Raw genomic sequence first — 7,544 nt, forward strand, 5'->3', positions numbered from 1 at the left:
CGCCCACCAGTATAATGCGGTAATACATTTTTTAGTTCTAGGTCGCCCACCAGTATAATGCGGGAATACATTTTTAGTTCTAGGTCACCCACCAGTATAATGCGGGAATACATTTTTAAGTTCTAGGTCGCCCACCAGTATAATGCGGGAATACATTTTTAAGTTCTAGGTCGCCCACCAGTATAATGCGGAAATACATTTTTAAGTTCTAGGTCTCCCACCAGTATAATGCGGGAATACATTTTTAGTTCTAGGTCGCCCACCAGTATAATGCGGGAATACATTTTTAGTTCTAGGTCGCCCACCAGTATAATGCGGGAATACATTTTAAGTTCTAGGTCGCCCACCAGTATAATGCGGGAATACATTTTTAGTTCTAGGTCGCCCACCAGTATAATGCGGGAATACATTTAAGTTCTAGGTCGCCCACCATTATAATGCAGGAATTTATTTTTAGTTCTAGGTCGCCCACCAGTATAATGCGGGAATACTTTTAAGTTCTAGGTCGCCCAACAGTATAATGCGGGAATACTTTTAAGTTCTAGGTCGCCCACCAGTATAATGCGGGAATACTTTTAAGTTCTAGGTCGCCCACCAGTATAATGCGGGAATACATTTAAGTTCTAGGTCGCCCACCAGTATAATGCGGGAATACATTCAGCTCTAGATTTTGGAATCAGTCACCCCACCTGAAGACGGAAGGTTACGACAGAGATCCCCAAACGGGAAACAATAAAATCCTCAGCACCAAGAAGCAGACAACTGCAAAAGCAAGCGCACATTCAAAGGGAAGAAGGAACGCGTCTCAAAAGAGCAGTTTGGGAACGCTATGGCATGCCCAACATAACAATTCTGATGAAAAGCCATACCACTGAGGAAACCATTGAAAGATTTAAAGAAGAAAGTCGTATCCCCAGCGGGTCAAGCAAAGTGACGAAAACTGGCATTCAAACGTCAGCAAAGGACCAACATCATCTCCCAAAGTCACAAGATAAAGGCATCGGAGGAAAGCGTTAGCCGACAAGAAAGCAAGGCAACAAGAACAAGTTGAAGATGGATGAGATTTCAGGATCCTCAGTTTAGCTTAGCTTCTTGTTTTCCTTTTAGAGCAATGTAATAGGGAGATCGGTTGAGCAGTAGCATCCTACAGCAGCATACAACAGCGCACAACAACAGCAAACACTACAGTCACACGGTAGTCCCAGCTACCAAAATTTCCCGAACTACATTGACCTGATTCCTGTTCAGCCCAGGATATGTAGGAAACCTCTGAAGCAAAGGTTCGGTCAAATCCTTTTCAAAAAATGCTTCACACGGAGTGTTCGGACGGGCAAAAAATCGCTCACTTTATCTTTGCGCGAAAACCCTTCGTGTCTTCGTGCAAAGAGGGGCAGCTGTAAGCACGTGATTTTTGCTTCACGAGCAATCGCTCCAAAAGAAAATAAAAACAGTAACAAATGGTTTCGCTGTACAATTGTTCGAGTTTTCGTGACATGTGTTGTTAGTCATTTGTGGATCTGTCCATTTTTGCATTTAATCATTAACAAACAAAATACAAAAAATATGTGTCATTAAAAGAAAATTCAAAATATATATGTGTGCATCGTCCGTTCTAGGTTGTGATTTAACTTACTTAAACATTTTTATGATAATTATGTTGAATTGCTATATTGTTATTTGTTTTAATTTCATTTGTTTTATTATTTATTTTTTTATTGGAAAAAAGAAAAAAAAAAGAAGAAGAAAAAAGAGAGAGTTAAAATCAATTTGGGCCCCAAAAATAAGACAAAAACAGGCCCAAACCAACGATCTGACCCAGTCCAGACCAGGCCTGCCCAGGCGCCTCCTAAAACGACGCCGTTTCAGGCAAATCAATCTGAGCCATCCGTCCAGGCCAATCCAACGGCTCAGGACCTCTTTCAGTAACCCATGTTCAAACCCGACCCAATAACCAATCCGACCCAACCCCTCACTTAAACCAAACGACCCCGTTTAACTATCAAACGACCCCGTCCCATTTCTCAGCATCAGATCTAAGCCGTTGAGATCATCTGATCTAACGGCTCAGATCCGATCAACCTCACCATATATAAACCTTCCCTTACACCCCACGCCCCCTATCCGAACCCCCCTTCAGTCATCTCTTTCCCCAAACCTGAAACCCCAAACCCTAGCAAGCCGCCCTAGTCTCCCTCGCCATTAAAGCCGGCGGCACGAACGCCGGTGACCACCCCCTTCACACCCCTAAAGCATCCAACCACCCTGAACACGAATCCACTAACCACGAACCTCGAATCACCTCCTATCGTCTCGAATCTGGATTTGAAGATTCGAGACAAAACTCGATCTATGCCAAACCACCCCATCTTCATACCAGACACTCCCCTGACCTTCCTCGTGACCAAACCAAGCTTGGTTTGGTCCGAATCTACCCACAACTCCTAAAAATCCAGATCTGAAAATCCAGAACTTGAAACACATGCACCTGGGGAACCCGACCAGTCTTGACAAGGGTTTGAGGTCTAATAGACCTTAATCAAGGTGTTCTCATGTGAGAACACCCTGATTAAAGTTTGTTCGGCCTCAAGGGTTCGAAGTTGAATCAGAATTTGGGTCATTTTTGATTTCAAACCCTTTTGGTAAGTTTTTCTTTCTTTTGTTTTAGTTCTAATTAAGTTGTCAGCATGTTCTGTTGTGTTTGTTTGTTATGTTGTTATTTTTATTTCGGATTTCTTCCATCTCTGTTAAAGGCCTTTTATTTGGTCGATTGTCTTCTGTTTGTTCTGAATACACTCTGTGATAAACATGATCGTCAGTTAGATTAGTCGTCAAATGAACTAATTCATATAGGCCCAGTAATTTAACAAAAGTTGTCTGATACCCCTTAGGTCCCTGAACGTATTGTTTATACGAGCGACTGATTATTACCTGCTATAATTAGTATAGTCGACTCGATAAATGTCGTCGATTAGTTTTCTATAACTAATGAATCGAATGAGCTAATAATGTCGCATGACTAATGAGCCTGTATTGTGATTTGAATGTTGGGCATTACCCATGAATGGTAGTTTGTAACTACATTGTAAACAATTAAAAAGCCAGGCTGGGGCAGTTCTGAAATCGAATGGTTAAAGCCCAAAGTGCCCTGATACTGCAATGGGCAGGGCAGTGATAATCAAGGGCTAGCAAGGGTAGTCTGGGGTTTGAAAAGAACAAAAATGATTAGTTTAAATGAGCTGACAAGTAGGGTACTAATTTGGGATTAAACTAATACCAATGGGGAACAAGACACAAGAGTATGGGGTTTAAAATGAATAATGCCCATAACTCTTGATTAAACAAAAGCCAAGCGTGGGGAACAAAGGGGCTGGCACCAAAAGATGCTTAGGCATGGGCTTTAACGGGTATGGGCAGACTGCAAGTTGCAGATGGGGGGCAGCTTAGCTGCACTTGGTCACTTTGGCTTATAAATAGGCCATTTGAGAACTGAAAAATGGCTGGACTTTTAGTCTTCAGAAAAAGGGAGAATTTTGAGTCTTAAGGCTGGAATCTTTAAGTCTTAAGAAAGATTTGTGAGTTAAAAGAAAAGACTGAAAACATAAGAGAGGCTTGAGTAAGACATTGTAACCAAACACTGCCTGAAAGTGGTATAAGAGTGCATTTTGGTCAAGCTGTCTTGGCCAAGTTCTGTTGCTTGCATTGACTGAGTTGTTTGTGGTTGATTAAACTGGTGGTTTTACTGCATTTGAACCCTCAGTTACTGCTGCTATTTCTTTACTCTTTCCTGAGATTACTGGCTTGGCACTCGACTACTTGCTAGTCCTTGTATTCTGGGAGATCATTGTTGGTTGTCTGTGGCTATGGAAAACATTTGGTTTAGTTGGTTGTTGCTGTGTTGTTGCTGAGTATCTGTTGTTGCTGTGTTTACTGCATACTGCCTAGCTGATCATTCCTTCCTTCTTTGTCCTCCATACCAGGTACACAATTACACTACCAATGTAACTCGAAAGTTTGAGCAATGAGTATAAAAGAGAAGATCTGCAGATGTTGTTTATATACATGTACTGTTGTGTTGAATGTCATGTAATGTCTAATAGCTCATATTTGGGATACTGAAGTTAGCTTATAAGCCTAGTTGATGTCAATATAGGGTATCGAATGATAATTGTATATGTATGCTGCTAGATAAAAGTGGTCTCAATGAATTAGGTTGCATCTCAGATTTAGTTTACTTTGCCGTATATGCTGTAATGCAGTCCAAGCATGAAATTTGTACGCTGTAAATTAAGTTCTTTCCTTTCCAATAAATTGCCATATATAACTCTTAAAACCATGTTTCAAGATAAAGAACACAAATTCAGGGCCTCAACCTCATGAAGGTCGAGCCCAGGTCGAAGACAGACCAGGCAGGCCCGCATCGAACGAGCAGTGGCCCAGGTCTGGCCAACCGCGCGTGGGCTGGATTTGGGCCCATGATTATTCGTTTGGCCGACTGTGCACGCAGCTTCGGTCCTGATTTTGAAGCATTTCCTAATCACATTACAAACAACTTGCAAGCATGTAATTAATTAGGACTATCTACTGTTTTCAATTGATAGAGACGAACACGACAAGAAACGTAGTTGCTATAGGATATCCTTTTAAAATAAGAACGAGATGAGCCTCGATGAAAATAAACAAAACGCGCAGATGCGGGGCCCTTGTTAAATGTATATTATTGAAGCTTTTAGTTTCCGGGACGGGTTGTTTAGCAAATCTCACAACCCTCCTAAAATAACAATACGTTAGTCTCTTTAGGATACGCTTTAATAAGCCTTACCTTCTTAAAAACTCGGGTGCACATTTATGTGACCCAAATCCAAATCTCGACGGATTCGAAATGTATTTCTAATCACGGGTACATTGATTGTGACGTGATCCGAGAGGCATATCCATGACGTCGCTAATTCCTTTTAAAAGTAGAACGAGACGAGCCTCGTCAAAAAATGAAAAATGTACACAGCTACGGGGCCCTCCAACTGTATATATATTAAAACACTTAGAATTCGGGACAGGTCGTTTAGCGAATTTTTCGGCCTTACCCAAAACAACAAATACGCTAGTTGCTTTAGGCACGTCTTAATAATTTACTCTCCTTAATTCGGGTGCACATTTATGTGACCCAAATCCAAATCTCAACCGAGTCAAAATATGTCAACAATCACGGGTGCATTGATGCAACGTGATTCGAGATATGTTTTCACAACGTTGCAAGTCCTATAAAAATAACGGTGAACGATAAAAGCGGATAAAAGATAAAATTGGCACATAGGTTCATAATTGTATTAAAAATCAGATAAATAAGCCGAATATAACAGTTGAGCGACCGTGCTAGAACCACGGAACTCGGGAATGCCTAACACCTTCTCCCGGGTTAACAGAATTCCTTATCTAGATTTCTGGTACGCAGACTGTAATATAGAGTCATTATTTTCCTCGATTCGGGATTAAAATTGGTGACTTGGGACACCCTAAATCTCCCAAGTGGCGACTCTGAAATAAATAAACAAATCCCGTTTCGATTGTCCTTTAACTGGAAAAAACTCCCCCTGCGCTCCTCGGGCGCGGAAAAAGGAGGTGTGACACCATGCGGGAAAACCAATGTCACGAGCAATTGCGGAAGCTGAGAGAGAATTGGGTTTTGTATGATGATGATGATTTTATTGATGAATGAAAATGTTGATTACAAAAGATGCGGTGTCGACGGGGAGAGACATCAGTACAGAAAATTGCTTGCTTGAAAATGTTTGATTGTTTGGTCCCCCTTAATAATGCTTAAAAAAAATAAACCAACATTACATGACTAGTCCTAATAAAGCTATAGAAGCACACTGAATGAAAATGATGTAAACTAGCCTATAATTACAATGAAAAGGACTTAGTTTATTACAAGGTAGAACTAAGTCCGATGGCAGCAACTTTGTCTTGCGGGTCAGGGTCTGCGTGCGCGTTGCTGTGGGCGCGCACGACACTTGCTGTGTTGGCCTGAGGCTGGGCGCTGGTGCTTGGCATCAGGGTCTGTGCGCGAGGCGCTGCTGGAAAGGGCCTGTAGCTGGGCGCTGGCGAGATATCAGGATCTGTGCGCGCGGCATTGTCAGGGCGTGCGGCATTGTCAGGGCACGCGACGCTGTTGTCATTGGCCAGCCCTTGGGCGCTGGCGAGAGGCATTGGTGGGGCGACAGAGGCGCATGCGCGCTTGTCACTTGGCGCAACCAAGACCACGGGGCCAACCATGGCGCTAGGCATTGTGAGGTTTGCTAGGCCGCCATGGGGCGCGACCAAGCGGTCATGTGGCGTGTCTGGAAAGTTGCCCATGACATTCTCCCCCACCTGAGTTGGCGCCGTCCTCAGAGCCATATGATGATGATGATGATGGTTGTTGGATGGGAGGTCTGCGCCCCTCTGTTCTGTGAGCTTGCTGTTGTAGCGACGCAATGATTTCATGCGGACGACATGGAAGACTGGATGGATCTTCCACCAGGATGGAGTTTTCACCTGGTATGTGGACTTCCCAATGCGTTTTTCAATGGGCAGGGGCCCGATGTACTTTTGTTGCAGGCGAGGGTCATGGGTCATCTCTGCAAACAAGTACCACTTTGGGATGCATAGTATTACTTCGTCCCCTGTTTGATGTTGGGCAAAGCAAAGATTTTGTTCGGTGAATCTTTTTGACCGCTCTTGGGCTTTGACGAGATAGCTCCGCACTATCCCCATGTTGCGGTCCCATTCGCTCGAGAAGTTGGCAACTCGAGGAGATTTCGGCATGGTTGATGTATTCACCGTTTGCGGGAGAAGCGGTTGCTGTCCGGTAACAATTTCAAAAGGGCTTTTGTTTGTATGATGGCTCTTTTGAGAATTGAAACACAGTTGAGCAACATCAGTCACGAGCAATTGCGGAAGCTGAGAGAGAATTGGGTTTTGTATGATGATGATGATTTTATTGATGACTAAAAATGTTGATTACAAAAGATGCGGTGTCGAGGGAGAGAGACACCAGTACAGAAAATTGCTTGCTTGAATAATGTTTGATTGTTTGGTCCCCCTTAATAATGCTTAAAAAAATAAACCAACATTACATGACTAGTCCTAATAAAGTTGTAGAAGCACACTGAATGAAAATGATGTAAACTAGCCTATAATTACAATGAAAAGGACTTAGTTTATTACAAGATAGAACTAAGTCCGATGTCATCAACTTTGTCTTGCGGGTCAGGGTCTGCGCGCGTTGCTGTGAGTGCACGCGACACTTACCGTGTTGGCCTGAGGCTGGGCGCTGATGCTTGGCATCAGGATCTGTGCGCGAGGCACTGCTGGAATGGGCCTGCAGCTGGGCGCTGGCGAGGCATCAGGATCTGCGTGCGCAACATTGTCAGGGCGCACGACGCTGTTGTCATTTGCCAGCCCTTGGGCGCTGGCGAGAGGCATCGGTGGGGCGGCAGAGGCGCATGCGCGCTTGTCACTTGGCACAGCCAAAACCACGGGGCCGACCATGGCGCTAGGCATTG

The sequence above is a fragment of the Nicotiana sylvestris genome, chromosome 4 (assembly GCF_000393655.2).
Source record: "Nicotiana sylvestris chromosome 4, ASM39365v2, whole genome shotgun sequence".
In the NCBI taxonomy this organism is placed as follows: Eukaryota; Viridiplantae; Streptophyta; class Magnoliopsida; order Solanales; family Solanaceae; genus Nicotiana; species Nicotiana sylvestris.